This window comes from Tachypleus tridentatus, chromosome 8 (assembly GCF_004210375.1).
Source record: "Tachypleus tridentatus isolate NWPU-2018 chromosome 8, ASM421037v1, whole genome shotgun sequence".
NCBI lineage: Eukaryota > Metazoa > Arthropoda > Merostomata > Xiphosura > Limulidae > Tachypleus > Tachypleus tridentatus.
In genome coordinates, this window is record NC_134832.1 from 31881432 (window position 1) to 31905767 (window position 24336).

Here is a 24336-nt window from a genome sequence, read left to right on the forward strand (position 1 = left end):
CAATCGCTTCGTTTTTTCTTTTACTTTACTTGTTTAATATATGATATGTTTAAGTGATAAAAAAGATAGAATGGTCTGAGTCTCTCTAGTAAACCATACATTATTTTCTCTTGTCGGTCATACAGTTAGAAAATAAGGGGTTTCAATAAATATTGAAATTACTTTTCCGCTTCCCCACGCTCTCCACCAATCACTTCTTTCTTCTTTTTTGGTTGTTCATTTGTAAAAGTATTAGGAGTTTAAGTGATATAGGTAAGTATTAACGTGGTCTACCTTTCAGATGAATCAACACTAAGGAAAGGGAAAAAATCTCCGTGAAATTTAATGATTCATTAAGCAGTGTGTGAATAAATCGTGACTACGTTTTCCATTAATGTTCTCAGAAGGAAAATTTAATTTCTGTTTTCAAATTTCGAATACTTTACATGCGTATGTTTCACAATTAAATAATGGTACATTTTACTACAGAAGAGTAGTTAGAAATAACTTACCACAGATGGGTTATTAGACATAGCTTACCAAATAGGAGTTGTTAGACATTAAACATAGTTTACCATAGAGGAATTGTTAGACATAGTTTACCATAGAGGAATTGTTAGACATAGTTTACCATAGACAAATTGTTAGACATAAATTACTACAGACGAGCTACTAGACACAGATTACTACAGAGGAATTATTAAACATAACTTACCACAGCTATGTTTACAAGTGAAACTCCCGTTATATTCCCTATCTGCTTCCTTTAAAAAATGTTTCAAGCAATGTGTTCAAATGATAAATAGTCACATAAAGACTTCTCCTACTTCTGTGCCGTTTCGGAGACGACGTTTCGAACTCCGTGCTGAGTTCTGTTAAAGTATCATAGCACAGTATCAGAAACAGTAATCTGTAACAGCAGTTAATGTGAAGCAAATTCAGCCCTAGGTGTTACACCCTATAGTTATTATATGTTAACTCTGTGAAAAGGTTTTATCTTTACCATAAGAAGTGACATTGTTTTAAAACCGTTATAAACCATGTCTGAGTATCCATGTCACAATATTTATATGATGCAATTAACTCTCACAGAATAGATTATCCTATAAGTATAGTTTCATAATGTGTTTAGTTAGCTGAGATAATAATTTTTCCTTTTATTACCGGAATCTAACACGAACACCATTCATTTACGATTTCATTATGGTAAAACATTAAGCTACAATATTTTGTTAAGTATAATTTACCGTCTTATTAATGTGGAAGCATGACCTAAAATTATAGATTATTACAAATGAAAATGAAACGTGGTGAAAAGGGTCCTGAAGTCGTTCCCTTCAATCAGAAATAGTTTAACCTGATTTGATAAATTGACCTGCAATTTCTTAATCCAATTAAGTCAACGTTCTTCTTTCCAGGGCGTTTCATCCACGAAACGCTAAAGGAGGAATATTATTTAAATAATCAATGTAAATTTAAAGTATTAAACTGGCGTTAAGTTAAGGAAACGTTTAAGCTTCACAACAACAGAAACCCTAGTGGTGAATGACAAATGGTTCTAAAGGAAAGAGTCTTATTAAGAAACTGGTGTTGTAATTATGTAAATTGTAAATGTAAATTAAATTAAGATATCTTTTGAATCATTGAACAAATGAGGTATTGATCCCACAAGTGTTCCTAAATTACTTATCCATTATGTCCTGCTAAGTTTCTTGGAGCTCTTACTTTTCGTAAATAACTAATCTAAGATTTTGCTTTTACGACTGAAACTTAAAACTTTGTGTCATTGTTGCGCTCTAGTCTTTGAAGTTGCTGTTTCAAGAGGACTGGACATAATATGTGTTTTTCTTATAGCAAAGCCACATCAGGCAACCTGTGTGTCCACCGAGCAGAATCAAGCCCCATATTTTAGCATTGCAAATCCTCAGACTAACCACTGTCTCAGCGAAGGAGTAAACAGAAGAATTAGAATTATAGAAGTTTATTATTTCCACCTACACAAGCTAAGTTACTTATAAATCATACAGAAAATATGGTGCTTTCGAATGTAATGCTCCAAGAGATCTTGACTAACCATAAATTTAAAAATATTTCAAAATACACTTATGGCAACATGTACTTTTTTATTCGCGGGACGTCCTTACTTGTGTCAACGAAAATTTTTCTAAACTTTTTTATTACATATTTGGAATGATTGTTTGTTGTTTTTTAATTTCGCACAAAACTACATGAGGGATATCTGCGTTAGCCGTCCCTAATTTAGCAGTGTAAAACTAGAGTAAAACCATCTAGTCATCACCACCCACCGTCAAGTCTCGGGTTACTCTTTTATCAACGAATAGTGGATTGACCGCACGTTAATGCGCCTCCACGGCTTAAAGGGCGAGCATGTATGATGCGACGGGGATTCAAACCTGCCACCCTCGTATTACGAGTCGAGTACCTTAACCTCCTGGCCATGTCAAGCCTATGTAAAATTAACCCTGAAACCTAGTGATTTAGTGTTTTAGAAACCGTTAGAACCAGCAAATCTAGTTCAATTGAATACAAAAAGCACAACCTTCCATTACCGATGTAGCATTCGCTGTTACACAACAAAGTGTTAATTTTATATATGATTATTCGTTACGCATGAAGTTGATCTTTCTTGACGCCACTAACCACATCCACGCTCATTCTCAACACTAATGTGATCTTTACGACTCGTTTTGAATTTCACGCAAAGGTACACGAGGGATATCTGCGCCAGCCGTCCCTAATTTAATAGTGTAAGAGTAGAGGGAAGGAAGATATTTAGACTGTTCTTACACCAACGAATAATGGGACTAATCGTAACATTATAATAGTCCCCACGACTGAAAGGACGTGTATATTTTGTTGGACAGGATTCGAACCCAGAACGGTTAGCCAAGCGTTCTAACTACCTGTCCATGTCGGGCTTGTGCATACGATGAATTTTTACTTTCTATACCAATATTTGTCATATGTTATTTTCAACATTGTCACCTGTTGCATAACGAATTGTTTGTTCTCACTATTATTATCTACTTGTTACACAGGAAAACGTTTTATTGTATGTAATATTTCTACTACCTGACGAATTGTTTGTTCTCACTATTATTATCCACTTGTTACACAGGAAAACGTTTTATTGTATGTAATATTTTTGCTACCTGACGAATTGTTTGTTCTCACTATTATTATCTACTTGTTACACAGGAAAACGTTTTATTGTATGTAATATTTCTACTACCTGACGAATTGTTTGATCTCACTATTATTATCTACTTGTTACACAGGAAAACGTTTTATTGTATGTAATATTTCTACTACCTGACGAATTGTTTGTTCTCACTATTATTATCTACTTGTTACACAGGAAAACGTTTTATTTTATGTAATATTTCTACTACGTGACGAATTGTTTGTTCTCACTATTATTATCTACTTGTTACACAGGAAAACGTTTTATTTTATGTAATATTTCTACTACCTGACGAATTGTTTGTTCTCACTATTATTATCTACTTGTTACACAGGAAAACGTTTTATTGTATGTAATATTTCTACAACCTGACGAATAGTTTGTTCTCACTATTATTATCTGCTTGTTACACAGGAAAACGTTTTATTGTATGTAATATTTTTGCTACCTGACGAATTGTTTGTTCTCACTATTATTATCTACTTGTTACGCAGGAAAACGTTTTATTGTATGTAATATTTCTGCTACCTGACGAATTGTTTGTTCTCACTATTATTATCTACTTGTTACACAGGAAAACGTTTTATTGTATGTAATATTTCTGCTACCTGACGAATTGTTTGTTCTCACTATTATTATCTACTTGTTACACAGGAAAACGTTTTATTGTATGTAATATTTCTACAACCTGACGAATAGTTTGTTCTCACTATTATTATCTGCTTGTTACACAGGAAAACGTTTTATTGTATGTAATATTTCTACTACCTGACGAATTGTTTGTTCTCACTATTATTATCTACTTGTTACACAGGAAAACGTTTTATTGTATGTAATATTTCTACTACCTGACGAATTGTTGGTTCTCACTATTATTATCTACTTGTTACACAGGAAAACGTTTTATTGTATGTAATATTTCTGCTACCTGACGAATTGTTTGTTCTCACTATTATTATCTACTTGTTACACAGGAAAACGTTTTATTGTATGTAATATTTCTACTACCTGACGAATTGTTTGTTCTCACTATTATTATCTACTTGTTGCACAGGAAAACGTTTTATTGTATGTAATATTTCTACTACCTGACGAATTGTTTGTTCTCACTATTATTATCTACTTGTTACACAGGAAAACGTTTTATTGTATGTAATATTTCAACTACCTGACGAATTGTTTGTTCTCACTATTATTATCTACTTGTTACACAGGAAAACGTTTTATTGTATGTAATATTTCTACTACCTGACGAATTGTTTGTTCTCACTATTATTATCTACTTGTTACACAGGAAAACGTTTTATTGTATGTAATATTTTTGCTACCTGACGAATTGTTTGTTCTCACTATTATTATCTACTTGTTACACAGGAAAACGTTTTATTGTATGTAATATTTCTACTACCTGACGAATTGTTTGTTCTCACTATTATTATCTACTTGTTACACAGGAAAACGTTTTATTGTATGTAATATTTCTACTACCTGACGAATTGTTTGTTCTCACTATTATTATCCACTTGTTACACAGGAAAACGTTTTATTGTATGTAATATTTTTGCTACCTGACGAATTGTTTGTTCTCACTATTATTATCTACTTGTTACACAGGAAAACGTTTTATTGTATGTAATATTTCTACTACCTGACGAATTGTTTGATCTCACTATTATTATCTACTTGTTACACAGGAAAACGTTTTATTGTATGTAATATTTCTGCTACCTGACAGATTGTTTGTTCTCACTATTATTATCTACTTGTTACACAGGAAAACGTTTTATTGTATGTAATATTTCTACTACCTGACGAATTGTTGGTTCTCACTATTATTATCTACTTGTTACACAGGAAAACGTTTTATTGTATGTAATATTTCTGCTACCTGACGAATTGTTTGTTCTCACTATTATTATCTACTTGTTACACAGGAAAACGTTTTATTGTATGTAATATTTCTACTACCTGACGAATTGTTTGTTCTCACTATTATTATCTACTTGTTACACAGGAAAACGTTTTATTGTATGTAATATTTCTGCTACCTGACGAATTGTTTGTTCTCACTTTATTATCTGCTTGTTACACAGGAAAACGTTTTATTGTATGTAATATTTCTGCTACCTGACGAATAGTTTGTTCTCACTATTATTATCTGCTTGTTACACAGGAAAACGTTTTATTTTATGTAATATTTCTACTACCTGACGAATTGTTTGTTCTCACTATTATTATCTACTTGTTACACAGGAAAACGTTTTATTGTATGTAATATTTCTACTACCTGATGAATTGTTTGTTCTCACTATTATTATCTGCTTTTTACACAGGAAAACGTTTTATTGTATGTAATATTTCTGCTACCTGACGAATTGTTTGTTCTCACTATTATTATCTGCTTTTTACACAGGAAAACGTTTTATTGTATGTAATATTTCTACTACCTGACGAATTGTTTGTTCTCACTATTATTATCTGCTTGTCTACATAACAAAGCGTTTCTTGTAGATGTCATTGCCTGTTACATGACAAACTCTTTGTTCCCACTGTTATTGTCATGCACGTGGTGCATATGGATCTTGATCGCGAAGCATTAATTATTGGTATCAGTATATTTGTTTATCCTTGATATCAGTTCTGTTACACAGAAAATTGTTTTCGATATCATTTGATGGTAAAGGCCAGAGTTATTATTCTATATATCAAACAAAACAATAGTTTTTGTTTGTTTGTTTTTTGAATTTTGCGCAAAGCTACACGAGGGCTATCTACGCTAGCTGTTCCTAATTTAACAGTGTAAGACTAGAGGGAAGGCAGCTAGTCATTACCACTCACAGCCAACTCTTGGACTACTCTTTTACCAACGAATAATGGGATTGACCGTCACATTATAACACTCCCACGGCTGATAGGGCGAGTATGTTTGGTGCGACTGGGATTCGAACCCGCGCCCCTCAGATTACGAATCGAACGCCTTAACCCACCTATCCATGCCGGGCCTCAGTTTTGTAACTACGGTAATCATTCCTGTTTATTACATAACTTGCTACAACGCATAAATTAGAGAGGTGGCGATCCTACTGGACTGGCGGTTGGATTTATTTTAGAAAGGATTTGCCTGTGTATACGTTACACAGAAATGTTTTTACAAAGAAATGTTATTTCTTTATTGAAATATTAATTTTAGCAAAAATATTTTATTTGGAATTCTGATTTTTTATTTCTGTCCAAACAACTTACTGCTAAATCTATGTAAGATTCCTTCACAGAAAGGATGTTGTGTTTCCACATTGAAGCAAAGAAAGATCTGAGTGGTTTTAAATGGAATGTCGTGTCTCCGAGTTTTTACCAACATTTACCTTTCCCTATGTCTGTAAATACGTTTTTTTTAATTACGTGAGTGGAAGGTGTAGCGGTTTCTGTCACATCAGACATAAAAATATTTATTTTTTGTCCTGGTGGCTCAACATGGTTTGGTGGTTAAGGCACTTGAATCGTAATATGAGGGTCGCGGGTTTGAGTCCACGTCACGCTAAGCATGCTCACCCATTCAGCCCTGGGAACATTATATTGTGACGGTTAATCCCATTATTCATTTATAAAAGAGTAGCCCAACAGTTGGTGGTGGGTGGTGATGACTAGCTTCCTTCCTTCTAGTCTTACACTGCTAAATTAGGAGCGGCTAGCGCAGATAGCCCTCGCGTAACTTTACGCGAAATTCAGAAACAAATCTAGATAACAGAAGTTTTACCAACGGTTTGTTTCAGAGTTTGACACACTTGTCTATAATCTATTATCTATATTACTGACATTGTATTATTTTAGTACTTTACAGTTTTTTCAAATTGTCAGGTTTCATCAACTAAATTGTAGCTGGCAAGAGAAATAAAATAATAATAATAAAAGGTTAATATCTGTCTATATATTTTGTTATTGTTAATTTATGTTACTTTGCATGTAATGTTTTTTTTTTTATAAAATAAATAAAGACAAACATTTTGTGTTCAATACTCATCTTTCTTTATTGAAATATTAATTTTAGCAAAAATATTTTATTTGGAATTCTGATTTTTTTATTCCTGTCCAAACAACTTAAAAGGTTAATTGAAAGCTTCCCAAATTTTGTGAAAATGCAGTAATCATATGGTATCGAACGAAGTGTCGATACGATCGCAGCGCCACCTTTAGTAAATATCTTGAAAAGTTCATCAAACAACAGTGTGCTAGAAATTTGTCAGTTTGTTACAAGAGATTTCACAGCAGAGAAAATTCATTTTCTATATCATCTCTGTGTTTTTGAAACAGGATCGAATGTTGTGTTTTGAGTGTATTATTACTTAAGATATTAGTTGTTTCTGGTCTAGCAATGGCCCAAAAGTTCGTGTTTTTTGCGTTTTTTAATCACACGTGGCCGAAGAGGGCTTACGAGACCTCGTTAGCTACTCCCATTTATACGTTAAATAAAACGTCTTACAAATGATTTTTCCAGTGTGAATCTCAAGTTTGCACCTAAAGGCAAATTACATGCTGTGTTGAAGATTTAACAGGCGGATGCAAACGCCTATTCAGGCGCAAAGCGGTTCTTGCTACAACTGCCAGTTTTGTCATCTGTCTGCACGTGCACACCTTGTCTTCTTCCGCCTCAGTGCTGCCATTCGCGCCGCCTTGCGGACAAACATGCAGGTGCACGTTTGACGCTCGTCTGGAGATACGCATTTCAAACGATCGCCGAACGGCTTTGTTAAATGACCCCCCTGTTTTTTTTAACTCCGTCTCTCACTCTTTTACGTCCATTCTTATTACCATCTGTCGATTCACTGTCAGTACTTATATTGGCTAGTAAAATAAAGTTGTCAAAAGCGAATTTGTTACGGCGTTGAAATTTGTCACTGAACGCGATTGATGTTACGATACATGAGCGTAAACGCGGTTCCAAACTTTTGCGTATCATGCATGAAATTGTATCTGCGTTATAGTACTATCTAACATTACAGTTTTATATGACGTTTTAAGACAAGTTAGTAAACCAGATTTCCCGGATTTTCGTTTAATTTCATCTGTTTATAAAATCACATGAAAAACACTGAAGTTATGCCCTAAACGTCCTTGCTCAGAATTTATAATTACTCCTACGCCTACTGCTATGGCGTATGTTTGTGTGTTTTTCTTATAGCAAAAAGCAGGGTCCACGTTTCTAGTCCTGATTTCTCCAAGCCCGTTTCCTTGGCTGTGGTTTCGCTAGAAGGAAGTCGAACCCCTGATTTTAGCGTTGCAAATCCGTATACTTACCTCTATCCCAACGGGGACATATAGCTATGGTAATACAGCTGGTGGAACCAGCTATGGCTTTGCCAATAAGTTGCTTCGAAGAAAATATAAGTAGCGATCTAATAGCAGAATAATAGAAGGCTAGGACTAACTACAGCTTCATTAATTATTACAGTTTGTATTCTAAAGTAACATTTGAATATATTTAACTGGTAACTGTCAAATAATTTTGATTTTGAAAATCGTTTGTTCTAAAGTGGTCGTTATTCTTTCCCGGTTTTTAATGAAATGAGAGGAATTTTTCCAGATAAGAAAACGTCACGTTTTACAATACTTAATGTTTACAAGTACGCTTATCAAAAGACACAAGTGTTAGTCCTATTATATTAGGCCCAGCATGGCCAGGTGATTAAGGCACTCGACTCGTAATCCGAGGGTCACACGAAACATGCTCGTCCTTTCAGCCGTAGGGACGTTATATAGTGACGGTCAATCCACTATTCGTTGGTAAAAGAATAGTGCAAGAGTTCGCGGTGAGTGGTGATGACTAGCTGCCTTCCCTTTAGTCTTACACTGCTAAATTAGGGACAGCTAGCGCAGATAGCCCTCGTGTAGCTTTTCGCGAAATTCAAAACAAAACCTATTAAACACCATTTTTAATACATTCCTTAGGGAGACTTCAATGTATTAGAAAGATATATGCAAAAACGGCTCGTTTGGGTTGAGAAAATATTTTACGTAGAAGAGCGAACAACGTTTCGACCTTCTTCGGTCATCGTCAGGTTCAGGTGGGTTTTCTCGACATCACTGATTTCAATGTATTAGACCTAACCCTAATGTCTTATGACAATTATTACTGTAACCATTTTTGAACTACACGTAAAAGATAATATTTGATGTTACAATTCCAGTATCATGAGACTGTGATTATGATTTGATTATTTTCTAATACATCGTAATATACATTTATATGCGATTTTATGTGTAAACATTTTTTGTTTGTACGTAAGCGCGAGTTTGATTATACATATATATATATTTATCAGGTATAACCAAGAAAGGATATATATATATATATATATTGTTATACAATATCTTCTACCCGCTGAAACTTACCTAAAACAAAAAAATGAAATGTTTTAAATCAATAATTTTCTTCGACGTAAATACAAGTCATTGCTTTCTGAAAGGTCTGAGAAATAAATGACGCATATGTTAATGAACATGTCAGACTAGAAGAGAAACAAGATGACTTCAACACTGAAAAAAATAACTCTTTAATCGTAAACAAAAGATAATGTCTTTTTATTATTATTATTATTCGGTTGTGTTACAGGAAGAATGAGATAGCCGCAATTACAGAACTTACGCAAGAGTAAGTGGCGCGGAATATCGCATGCACTTCGCGTGTGCCTGGCTGAGCATTGCGGGCTTTGATCGGACGTCCCTTTTCATTGCTTTATCGCTCAATGCCCTAAAGAATCCCTGAACCGAAAGAGAAAAAGTGAGCTGATATAAACAGTTGCTATAGCCAAGTATCTTCCACAACTCCTTTCAGTAATGTTACCAAAAAAAAGTTCAAACCTGATTCCCATAAGATTTAGAATAAAATGATGGAAACTGGGGAAAATCAGTGACTAAATCACGTGGAACTGGAATAATTAAGTTTTGTTACTTCTATTGTTTAGTAATGTTTTTATGTTCCAAGGCAAACTTTATTATTACAACAAAGGATTAATTGTTGATAAAATAAAAGATAATTCATAAGAATGTGAAATCAACTATATTCTGACAGAATACTCTCTCTTTCTCTCTCTGGTACCTTGGTTGGATGACGGTAAATTTACGTACTTAAAACCATAGATTCTGGCGTTCGATTCCCCGCTGTGGACTCAACATATAGTGTATTGTGGCTTTGATATAAGACAGACAAAAAACTCGCTTTCTTTCTTTCTGTGTTTGTAACATTTTCACACACTCCACTAAGCTCCAAGCATATAAAATAGAATCTAGTTGGATGTATATGTAAAACCGGCTGGTATGGGTAGAGAAAACTCTACGTAAAGAAGCGAACAACGTTTCGACCTTCTTCGGCCATCGTCAGATTCAAAAAGAAAGAAAGAGGTAGCTGACCTATAGCTGACCACATGTTTGAAGGCGGTTGTGTAACTGCTTAGATGTTTGTTTGTTTTTGAATTAAGCACAAAGCTACACAATGAGCTATCTGTGCCCTACCCATCACGGGTATCGAAACCCGGTTTTTAGCGTTGTAAGTCAGCAAACATACCGCTGAGCCACTGGGGGGAGGCACTTAGATGTTTGATTGCATATTAATATGGGTATAAAGGTGTTCCTTTGTATTAGTTTATTTTGGGCTTGAGTTTTGTATAACTAAGGCTTCTTTAATTTTGTATCCGTTTATGTTTGTTTCTTTATTTAGTATTTGAGTGTTTTCTGTGGTTATGTTGTGTTTATTTTATTTGCAGTGTTTGAAAACGTGTGAAGGTGACTTTTTGTGTTCTACTCAACATACTAAAACACAGCCACAAAACTTTGCTCATCAGATAAAATTAACGACGAATTAGATAAAATAAAACAATACTTCATCAACATCAATAAGTTTCCTCCACAAACCGTAAAAAACATTATACGCACACACCTAGACAGAAAGCAAAATCAACTAACAAAAGTAAATATACTCCACGATTTAAAAAATCACGAAACCATATACTACTGCATACCATAAATTCCCGACATCAGCAGAAAAAAAAACTAGTAATAAATTATGACATTCCAGTTAATACCAAATTTATTAAAAAACCAGGCACAAAATTAAGATTTTATAAATAAAATACAATGTGATAACTGCCACGTCTTCTATATTGGAGAAACAAGTAGAAAAATGGAAAGCAAATTCGAAGAACACAAAAAGTCGCCTTCACACGTTTTCAAACACCGCAAATCAAATAAACACAACATAATCATAAAAAACACCCAAATATTAAATAAAGAAACAAACATAAACAAATGCAAAATTAAAGAAGTCTTACTTATACAACAAATTACGCCCAAAATAAACCAACACAAAGGAACACCTTTATACCTATATTAATATGTAATCAAACATCTAAGCACGCCCTCTACATTCCTACACTAAATTACACAACCGCCTTCAAACACGTGGTCAGCTATCGGTCAACTACCTCCTTCTTTCTTTGTGAACCTGACGAAAACCGAAGAAGGTCGAAACGTTGTTCGCTCCTCTACATAAAGTTTTCTCTATCTTTACCAGCCGTTTATACATAAATATTTTTCTATACAAGTGGATTTTCTCGTCATCACGAATCTCGTTGGATATTAACGATGGCTCATGATTCTTATTGGTCAATGATGTCACATTCAATTTTTTTTTTCTTACTTCCCATTTTTATAATGTTTTAGTTTAATATGACCGTTTAATAATACGTAATTGATGTAATCTGCTTATATATGATACAACCAACAGATTTGTGAGTTGATTTTAAGTAGCAGTTTCGGAGCGCTTTCGCACAACCAAAAGCGAACCTCTAATGAGAGACCTGGCATGACCAGATGGTTAGGGCGCGGGTTTGAAAACTCGTCCCACCTAACAAACTCCACCTTTCAGCCGTGGGGGAGTTATAATGTGACGGCCAACCACACCATTCGTTGGAAAAAGAGTAGCCCAAGAGTTGGCGGTGGGTGGGGTTGACTAGCTGCTTTCTCTCTTCTAAATTAGGGATGACTAGCTTAGGTACATCTCGTGTAGCTTTACGCTAATTTCAAAAATAAAGCAAAATTATTTCTATAAACGTCCGAGTAGTCTGAAATGAATGCATTCGTTGGAAAAAGAGTAGCCCAAGAGTTGGCGGTGGGTGGCGTTGACTAGCTGCTTTCTCTCCAGTATATCGCTTCTAAATTAGAGACAACTAGCGCAGATACATCTCGTGTAGCTTTATGCGAATTTCAAAATAAAGTATAGTTGTTTCTATAAACGCCCGAGTGGTCTGAAATAAATACATTTGTTTATTAATTTCCTAAATGCAAATCCTATATGCGTGTTAGGATTATCTCATAAATATATTTGTTTCAATTCTTCCACGTTGTTGTTTAGAATTATATTTATTTTTAGATCTCTGTACAACAGAGAAGATGACAAATTGTCTTATTAAAGTCTAAAGATCCAAAATTACTCCCATAGTTTTCGTAAAACATTTTAAACTGTATATTTTAATATCAATACCATCGCAGCTAAGCATTGTTGCAAAAGCTTAATAAAAACATTCCCAAAAAAATCTCGATTTATCTCTACATTGGTTGAATATGTTATAATAAAATGTTGTTTGTTTGTTTTTTGGACCTCATCACGTCTTTACAGTATATGTTTCCACGTCCGGTCTTGCTCTATCTGTCGGCTGTGCATCTTGACATAATACACCTGCAGTGTAATTTCCATTGCGAAAGAAGACGTTGTAAGACTGTGATGTCAAAGGTGCTTTCCATAAGCTATCCAATGTATGAAGACGACGGTGTCCCAATGCCTGTTTCAACAGTCCGATCTCACAGAATTATTACAAATTGATACGTATACCTTGGTATGAAATATTACAGATATGTGTGAAAAAAATTTAATGTATACGAGACTTGTGTAGCTTTTCTAGACGAAGATTTTTCTGGATTACGTTGTGCACTGTTTCTTGTGGGAAACGGACGGCTTTTGATCTTTGTGTTCGCATAGCAGGTGACTGCTACAATACATTGTATTTTATTTCCACAGCTCCAATGCGACTTGTTGCAGGTCTTTTTCAGGACAGTCCTGATTCTCCACGTTGATCCATATTTCTTTATTCTCCGATATTATTAAAAATCAAGGATATATACCCTCGTCTTGAAAATTCTAAATCTCTAAGCCAAAGAGGACTTACATACCCTTCTTCAAAACGGTATAATCAGAACATGTAAATTTTAAAAAATGTTAAAATACAGTTGTATTATATGCTGGTTCAACTTGATTTTATTTGAGATGTAGTTGTTACGTGACCAGCTTATTTGTATATTCAAACTCGTTTTAATATTACGCACTTAGTGCTCTTTAAAGAAAATTAGTGAAGTGACAGGAAAGACTCCATCAGCAAAAACAGGATGCTTAAAATCTAAGAATGGAGAAATCTTGATGGATAAAAAAGATATACTTAACAGATGGTCAGAATATATTGGGAACTATATAACAACAACAGAAGCCCAACCCCACACATAGAAATAGACATAGAAGGCCTTTCAATTATGCCTGATGAAGTGGAACATGCAATGAAGAAGATACATAAAGGCAAAGTAGTTGGTCCAGACGACATACCCATTGAACTTTTATTAGCCCTAAAAGAAGTGGGAATCCAGGAACTGACAAAACTACTGAACACTATTTATGACACGGGTAAAATACCGGAAGACTTTAAAAAATCAGTCTTTATTGCATTGCCGAAAAAGCCCGGAACAACTGACTGTGAACAGCACAGAATAATTAGTCTAATGAGTCATCTTACCAAGGTTCTTTTAAGAGTGCTCATGTTTGGAATGAGGAATAAGATAAGACCAGAGATTTCTGATGCTCAGTTTGGAGTTATAGCCGATAAAGGCATTAGAAATGCAATTTTCGCTCTAAACATGCTCATGGAAAGATCACTGGAAGTACAAAAGGATTTATATCTATGTTTTATCGATTATTCTAAAGCCTTTGACAAAGTGAGACATGGTGACCTATTCGACATGTTGTCAGACCTGAACATCGATGCTAAAGATCTAAGAATCCTTAGAAACCTTTACTGACAGCAAATGGCAGCTATCAAAATTGAAAATGAATTGAGTGAATATAGACCAATTGAAAGAGGGGTGAGGCAGGGATGTGTATTTTCACCAGATCTTTTTAACTTATACAGTGAAATAATCCTACAAAACATCAATGAACATCAGGGAGTCAAAGTAGGCGGATGCAATATCAACAACTTGCGCTACGCTGATGACACAGTCCTTATTGCGGACTCCGAACGAAATCTACAGACTCTCCTCACAACAACAGTAGACGAGAGTGAAGAAAAAAGGCTTGCAGTTAAACGCAAAGAAAACAGAGTGCATGGTTATCTCAAAACAATCAATTACACCCACATGTAGCATAACCGGCAAGGACGTGAGAATAAAACAAGTCGAAAGCTTCAAATATCTTGAATATACTATAACATCAAATGCAAAGAGTGACACAGAAATAAAGAAAAGAATTGTAATGTCCAAGGATACTTTCTATAAAATGAAGTCCATATTCACAAACAGGAACATAACAAATGTCACTAAAATTAACACCTTGAAATCATATGTATGGTCTGTTCTCTTATATGGCTGTGAGAGGTGGACACTGAACAAAGATACAGAGAAGAGATTAGAAGCTGCTGAAATGTGGTTCCTTAGAAGGATGCTAAAAATATCATGGACTAAAAGAAAAACAAATGTGGAAGTCATGGAACTGGCAGGATACAAAAGGTCCCTCATGAAAACTATAAGAAAGAGACAAATGGAATTTCTAGGACACATCTGTAGGAAGAATGGGATAGAGAAACAGATGCTATGTGGAAAAATAGAAGGGAGGAAAAGCAGAGGGTGTCAACGAACTAAATATATCGACAGCCTCAATAACTATGTCACCAAGAACTCAATGAGCAACATCGAGTTGATAAGGAGGATTGACAACAGAGAAGTCTGGCATGCCATGGTCGTCGATGTCTGTCGCAGATTTGACACATGAAGAAGAAGTCCTCTTTATGAGACATATGACTGTAATTCCATGATGTCAACCAACGCCGTATAAATGGAGGAAAATAAAAATTGTAAAAAGTTTGAAAAAGAAGAAAAGCATGTTACGGAACAAATATATATAAAGCATTGCATACACAGTATTATATTATATATAAAGCATTGCATACACAGTATTATATTATATATAAAGCATTGCATACACACAGTATTATATATATATATATATATAAAGCATTGCATACACAGTATTATATTATATATAAAGCATTGCATACACAGTATTATATTATATATAAAATTGCATACACAGTATTATATATATATAGCATACACAGTATTATATATATATAAAGCATTGCATACACAGTATATATATTATATATAAATTATATTATTGCATACACAGTATTATATTATATATAAAGCATTGCATACACAGTATTATATTATATATAGCATTGCATACACAGTATTATATATATATAAAGCATTGCATTGCATATTATATTATATATAAAGCATTGCATACACACAGTACACATATATATTATATATAAAGCATTGCATACACAGTATTATATTATATATAAAGCATTGCATACACAGTATTATATTATATATAAAGCATTGCATACACAGTATTATATTATATATAAAGCATTGCATACACAGTATTATATTATATATAAAGCATTGCATACACAGTATTATATTATATATAAAGCATTGCATACACAGTATTATATTTGTTTACGTAATACTTGGAAATACATGTCTATCGACTTTTATTTTCTTTGTTTCTGAGGTATGCTTTCAACAGTTTAGATGCAAATGTAATATCCAGTCCCTAACTTTACTTCAACATTGATCATAATAACTCTATGAGGACAACATTAAATCTGTGTTACGCGCTCTGAAAGAAACTTTATCGTTTAAAGAGGGTAAGAACTGTTATCACTGTTAATTATCAGATCTTCTGGTGTTACTACTAAAAACACTCGTGAATAGAAAAAGGGATTATGGCCCGGGGGGATCTAACTTCATTTCCTAAACATGAATCGTCGACTGGTCTTCATTTGGCGTGTGTATCTTAGACTAAAATCAGAGCAGATGTGAAAAGTCTCTGGGGAACATAAGAGTTTGCGACTGTGAGCTGAACTGAAGAAATTTTTTAAGAGTTCTACGTTTCAGAAACCTGTGATCATAGTAAAGAGTACGCTCATTTGGCCCGGCATGGCCAGATGGTTAAGGCGCTCGACTCGTAACCCGAAGGTCGCGGGTTCGAATCCCTGTCACACCAAACATGCTCGCACTTTTAGCCATACGGGCGTTATAATGTGACGGTCAATCCCACTATTCGTTGGTAAAAGAGTAGCCCAATAGTTGGCGGTGGCGTAGATGACTAGCTGCCTTCCCTCTGGTCTTGCACTGCAAAATTAAAGACGGCTAAAGCAGATAGCACTCGAGTAGCTTCGCGCGAAATTCAAAACAAACCAAACGCCTCATTTATAAGTTACACATATATATCGATGTTTTGTGTAGTTTCATTCGTGTGTTTTCCTATGTTTCACACTTGTTTGATTCTTGTTAACCTGTTTAGATTACATCATGAATAAATTGTGTTTCGTCTTTTATATCTTTGTGCAGGTAAAATTTCGACTTTCTTTTCTCATTAGAAAACTCGGACGTTTAAATAAATATTCAAATAACGTATACAACGATGTCGGACACCTGATTTTGTTTCTTCTGTAAAATCGTATTTTTATATGTTATTGAGAGTATTTTTAAATCAATACTCTGTCAATAATCAAGGTTAGTGATAGTTTAACAGAAACCCCAGATAAACTGCTGCGCTAGAAGTTTCCTCTACAACATATCTTCAGTACAATACATGTCACAACTTTCCTTCTTTAAACGTTGTGGTCATTATTTTACTTTTTTCGTATATATATTTTTAATGAACAACTTTGCTTTTTTAATTATACCTTAATGGTTCCTTCAAATGTCTTAACATGACGTGTACATGTTTGTAATAACTGTACACTGGATTTCCTCTCCTTCCAAAGTTGGAAGAATCTACATTATCAGTTAGTTGCATGTTAACATGAAGTGAAAAGAGAAAGAAGGTTTTCTTGTAAACTTTGTTGTTCATGTTAGCTACATATTCGGATGAAATAAGTGAATTATTTTCTCTTGAGACTTAAAACACTCTATCTCATCAGCTATTGACATGTTAACCTGGAGTGAAAACTAGTGCTCTTGCTTTTTATAAACTGTTGTTTCAGGTAATTACTTGTTTGAGTGGAGCAAACCTAAATTATCTTCTTTACAGACGGGAGTCGCCTTGTGTCTTCACGTGATAAGGTTTGTTACAACAGTAATATTTCCATCTTATGAAATAAACATATCTTTACGTAATATTTTGTTTGTTTTGTTTTTGGAATTTCGCACAAAGCTACTCGAGGGCTATCTGTGCTAGCCGTCCCTAATTTAGCAGTGTAAGACTAGAGGGAAGGCAGCTAGTCATCACCACCCACCGCCAACTCTTGGGCTACTCTTTTACCAACGAATAGTGGGTTTGACCGTTACATTATAACGCCCCCACGGCTGGGAGGGCGAGCATGTTTGGCGCGACTCGGGCGCGAACCCGCGACCCTCAGATTACGAAGCGCACGCCTTAACGCGCTAGGCCATGCCAGGCCCACTTTATGTAATATACAGAGCAGTTGCACACTTCTTTTAAACAAAACACGCCCTATTTTTTAAAGGGTAACAATACCTTGTAATTATTTCCCTTCAAACAAAACTCGCTCTATTCTTTAAAATAAACTACATTTTCACCTGCAGTAGTTATTAGAATTGTTCAGTTTACGTGTAGCACTTGCAACTCAAAACACACCCACACGAAGGGCACGGTAATATTCCCCACGTGACACAAAAAACCCTGATAATATTAATTAAATAAGCACTGATGATTCTGTTAAAATATGAAGCGTTTATCACCTCTTAACAAGCAAGAAAATATACACGTACATACAGAAAAAGCTCCCCCATTTGAAAGAAAGAGGAATTAAATTTATATTATCAGATTGATTGTGCATTCTATATTTCAAATGGGGCATTTTTCTCTGTATGTATGTGTATATTTTCTTATAACAAAGTCACATGGGGCCATCTGTTATATCCACCGAGAGGAATCGAATGTCTGATTTTAGCATTGTAAATCCGTAGACATACTGCTGTACCAACGGGGGATCTTTCGTTGTCATTTCATAACATTTTTTAGACGGCTTTTCTGTCGAGATCCCCCTTCGGGGATGCAAATCTGGTGATGTAAATTATAAAGTTGCTTGAAACAGACGTTCTTTTTTACCCACCAGACTATCAAATCAAGTAATATAACTTGCCTCTCTGTTTATAACAAAGGATTTATTCTAACTCAGACGTAATAAATAGAGTAACGTAATTAACCTGCCAATTCTTTTGAAGAAGTGGGTGTTTGATTTATTATTTAGACCTGTTAGGCCTAGCCGCTGAAATTTGTAATTTGAAGGTTATAATAGCTTTGAATTATGTACAACATAAAACAAAGTGTGTGTCCGAGAAAAAATACGCCTGTCATTTCATATCTGATCCTTTTGTATATTTCCACTTTTGTTGGTCAATCAACAACTCGATACAGTGATATAAGATAACAGGAGGAAAGACATGAAGTAGTGGGGGCGCTAGCCATCTCTATTTTAGCAGGTGTTTTTTTGTTAGTGTAATTCCATCACAGCTATCCTCTCGTACTTTACATATCCAATTGTGGCGTATTTTATGGAGTGTAATTCCATCATAGATATCTCCTTGTTCTTTGTGAAAGGATTTGAGACATCCGGTTTTCTGACAATGTTGGTGACACTGCAGAAATTCGAAAATAATTATACTGTAGGGAGTTCTTGTAACGGCCGTTATTTCTTATTGTGTTGACGTTATTTTATTCTAGCGGTTACGCCCATAGCATTTTAATGTTTTATTTTTGTGTTTAGCCGATAGTTAAGGTTAACTTTAATTGGATTTGCTTTCATTCGTTCTGGAAACTACATTTCCTGCTTTTTCTTTTAATGAGGTGTCGTGTGAAAGTTCTGAATTGCTGACCTGGACACAGCTATTCAAAATATGAAGACCTGTGTAAAATCGTATCTGAAATAACGAACCCGAATCACACTGGGAGACCTTCTGTCAAACCGGTCGAATTTGAAGGGCATGTTCAGACTAAGCTCGCGCAAACTGGTCGACTCTACATGTCGTGTTGAGTCTGTTGTGTTCATATCGTTTGGTCCTGTCATCGTTGTTGTTGCGAAGGGAACTTCGGATTCGTCGGGCCAGTTGTAGTAATTTTTTCCTTCTGGACGCCATATTACTTCCGCTACATGAAAAAGAACAGAAACCATTATTGAAAGGAAAGAGACATCCCACATGCGTTGTAGACCCCTCGTGACTCGCGCGTCCACTGTTTCAAAAGGCTCATCGGCGCGCAAGGAAAAAGGCAGACAGACTTGCTGATAATGCAGATTTATTGTGGGCTGTCCTTCAATAGATAGTTCTCAATGAGAGACTTATGTATGGCAGGGGGTCATACAAATTCCATCCTTATTCACCTTTATAAGTGTTCTGTGTAGGTTTAACGAAGATAATTACACGGTTGAGAGTTAAGAGCGACCCCTTGGGATGACTGGACAATAAAATGTAGCTTAGCGAGTAACATGTAAGAGGTTTTTAACTTATCGGATCAAGAGGTGTTACTCTACTTTAAAAAATATGTATATATCGACCTGTAAAGATATTTTGTTCTTTATTTACTGGACGATAATTAGAAACGAGTGTGGCATTCTGGCATCAGTACATGCGCCTTAACCAAAATAATTTACATTTCCTATATTTCTATAGGTCCTAAATACAAATGTTTATTACAGTAAAATTACTGTTATGAATAGGTAACTCCAAAATGACTTGTAAGCTTTTCTTTTCCATTCCATTAAACGCAATACTCATAAAGAAAGTAAAAACTTTTTTTATAATGCCATTCCATCAAGATTAACATTTACAAAGCCACGTTTTAGGTGATGCGAACAAACTGAAAATATTAATTTATTTTCGTTAACTCTTTTCTTTTCAGTACTTTTTATTGTAATTTGTTTATTTATCAAAAAATTATTTTATTATATTAAAATATTCGTCAGAATAAAAGTGCCAGAAAATGCACTTTTTCTAAAATGTCATTTTTTTTCTTTGTACAGCTACATCTAGCGGGTAAAAGAAAGCACACTTACCGCCACTATATTTTTCGCTACCTCTTCCAAAGTCACCCTCACTATCAAACAATGTATACCTTGTTTTAAGTACATACACACATAGTGAGTTCTTAAGGTTCTATCAGCTATTTGTACTCTACCCATTAATGGTATCGAAACCACGTTTTTTAGCACTGTAGGCCTTCAGAACGTCCGCTGTGGGAGGACATTAAAATATTTTTGTAACAAAAATTCTTAAAATAATTAATTTATAAAGATTACAAAACGGGAGATAGCATATCAATAGTTATTGGAAATACTAGTTTGATGATGTTTTATCTCGGGGTGGGAATTTTTTTTTCTGTAATGAACAAACTTCCACATCATAGAAAAACATGACCTGGAAAATGATGGTGTTAAGATGCAAATTATTCTGTTTGTGGAAGGGTTTTAAAACCGTTGACAGGTATAGTGATACCACACACAGATTATAAGCGCTGTTTGACTGCATGTCTTGTTGCTCAAATAAGTGTTTGAGTTGAACGTGGGAAACAAGGAAGAAAACGAATTTTTTCATAATGCTGACGTATGAAGGAGACCCGAGGGTGAAACATATAAAGGTTCGGTTTATTTTGAATTTCTGCGATAGTTATCCCTAATCTATCAGTGTGAGACAAGAGGGAAGGAAGCTAGACATCACCACTCACCGCCAACTCTTGGGCTAATTTTTTACCAACGAATAGTGCGATTGACCGTAACATTATAACACCCCCACGGCTGAAGGGGCGAGCATGTTTGGTGTGACGGAGATATAAAGGAAAAAAAATTGAAGAACTAAGCTTAAACTATCCAGGATATATAACATTTCCAACACGCTCTAATAATATTTTAAAAAAGAGCTGTAATGATGTAATGGAGACTAACATCGTTGACTGTATTAAGAATTAATTAATAAAAACTTAAGAAATAATTATATGGAGTACGTAAAAAGTAAATATAGGAAGTTGCAGTGATACTAGAAATGTGGAAAACTGAATTAAGATGTAATGATCTTGATTGTTTAGACAAAATCAATGAACTGAGATGCAGTGATTTAGGCTGTACAGAGGAAATATAACAATATTTATTTAACGTTTGTTTTATGTATATATAATATTATTGTCTGTTGTATGTCCATTTAACTACTTCGTAGGGCATGAATGGATGTTCACCAAAATTTGTTTGAAGGTTCAATGGGTCCGTGCGGGGATACATACAAATTTTCAGTTTTTAAATTTGCGATTTGCGGTTTTTATGAGCATTTTCGCGTTTTTTTTTTACCACTTCTTCGCCCCCTTTGATAGATCTTCACCAAGTCTGAAATGGGGGGTTTGTCGGGTCCATGCAGAGATACAAACAAACTTAGGGTTACACGTTTTGTCTTTTGCGGTTTTTAGAGGCAATTTTACGTGTTTTTTGTTTTTTTTTACGCATAAAGGAAGCAACTTTCCATGTCCTTAGATAACCTCCCATTAATCATGAACTTACATAACTTCCGTCCAGTGTACAAGTACCCCACATAGTATATATAATAGCACTCTCTGTTGTGTGTCAATGTAACTACTTCGCAGGATTTTGATGGATATTAACCCAAATTGGTATGGGGGTTTATTAAGTCTATGTAATGGTATATACAAATGTTCAGTTTTGTGTTTTGCAGCTTTTATGTACGTTTTTAATCACACTTAGCCCCCTCTAGATGGATATTTACCAAATTTAATAAGGAGTTTCATTAAACACATTGGGAGTTACAAATAAATAGTTTCAGGCTTTGCATTTTGCGGTTTTTATAGGTGTTTTCGTGTTTCTACGTTTTTCGCTACAATTTCGCCCCATGGTACTCTAGCTAGTTGTAATTAGTGTATAAAACAACCAAGAAAACCAAAATGTAACAATGTTGAATATTCAAAGAAAGTCTCATAAGCTTTTCTTGAATTTTTTAAAGCGGTGTTAACTGTGTTGATTATAGAAGAAATAAAAGAACCTCACGTCTTCAGTACTGGTGAAAAGAGAAAATCAAATATTAACTTAAATCAATACTAGCTGTCGAGAAGTATAGAGATGGAATGGGTGTGAAAAATAATAAAATGATCAAATATTATCTATTCTGGAGTTGTAGAGGACATTTGAGAATATTAATAATGTTTATTGAGTAAAATCAAGGGGTTTGAATACAGCAATGTCAAATATACGTAGAAAAATGAAACCGAACTAGTATAATGCTGGTTGTATCGAAATAAAATAAAGGATAGAGATCTTATAATTTTAATGATAACTAAATGTAACAACAGTGGTCATGTAGAGAGAACTTTAATAGACTAAGTTGATGTTATCCACGTTGATTTTTTTACAGGGAACTCTTACAGGATACAGGACGTGGACGAAATTCAAATGATAAATATCTCATGATACAGACTGTAACTAGATGTGATAATATTGGATAACCAGAGAAAATTAAAAAACCCTAAGGCAACAGTGTTGGATGAACAGAGAAAATCAAGAAATCGGAGGTTAACAGTGTTGTATAAACAGAGAAAATAAAAAAATCTAAGTTAACAGTGTTGGATGAACAGAAAAATCAAGAAACCGGGGGTTAACAATGTTGGATAAACAGAGAAAATAAAAAATCTAAGTTAACAGTGTTAGATGAGCAGATAAAATAAAAAAACCTAAAAAAAATAACAGTGTTGGATAAACAGAATACATAAACACCAAACATACTCGCCCTTTCAACAGTGGGGGCGTTGTAATATGACGGTAAATCCCAATATTCGTTGGTAAAAGAATAGCCCAAGAGTTGGCGGTGGTGATGACTAGTTGCCTAGTCCTACATTGTTAAATTAGGGAAGGCTATCGCACATAGCCCTCGAGTAGCTTTGTGCGAAATTAAAAAAACAAACAAACAAGCAAGGGAATAATAGGAAATATTGTTGTCCTTTGTAATTGAAATTTTCAATATGTAGCATTTGATCTCAAAATTTTATGAATTTTGCTGTTTCTTCAAATAATCTGAAGTTATTAAATCTTAAAGAAAATTGTTCAAAAATTGAATTAATGATTTCTGAAAACTGTATTAGGAAATTCCGAATGTGTATTTTCTCATGGATTTCAAGATCTGTCATGTGCTTTTTTAGGTTTGGGAAATCTTTAAAAGTGCCATTGTGAACATCAAGTTTAAACATTTTCAGTTTGATTTCAAAAGCTTTTATTTCATGAAACATAACATCAAGTGTTTTGCCAGATTCCTGCAATTTGATGTTCAAGTCATTTAAATGTGACGAGAAATCTGTAAAACATCAATCTACAAATCCACACGTCAGATAATTCTTGACAAGAAAATTTTTCATTTGTCAAAAACAGACTAATTTCATCCAAACACTTAAATTGTTTAAGGACAGAACCTCCACTTAGTCAACGAACATTGTTGTACACAAGTAGTTCTGTGTTCACCTCTCTCAGTAAATTCTGAAATTATATTTTCTTCAATGCATGAACAGAAATAAAACTAACGACCTTGGTTACAATTTCCATCACTTTTTAAAGCTCCTTAAGGCCAGCTTAAGGCTTCTCATGTATAATACAATGAAATCCTACCAGTAGACGTCCAATATATTTTGCAAACATAGCAGAACACAAGATATTGGTTCACGTAAATTCCTTTCCATTTGTCTTGATGAGAGCCCTGATGTTACATCATTAGCTAGGCTAGCCATTATTGCTCTGTTTAGTAAGGGTGATGAAATCTGC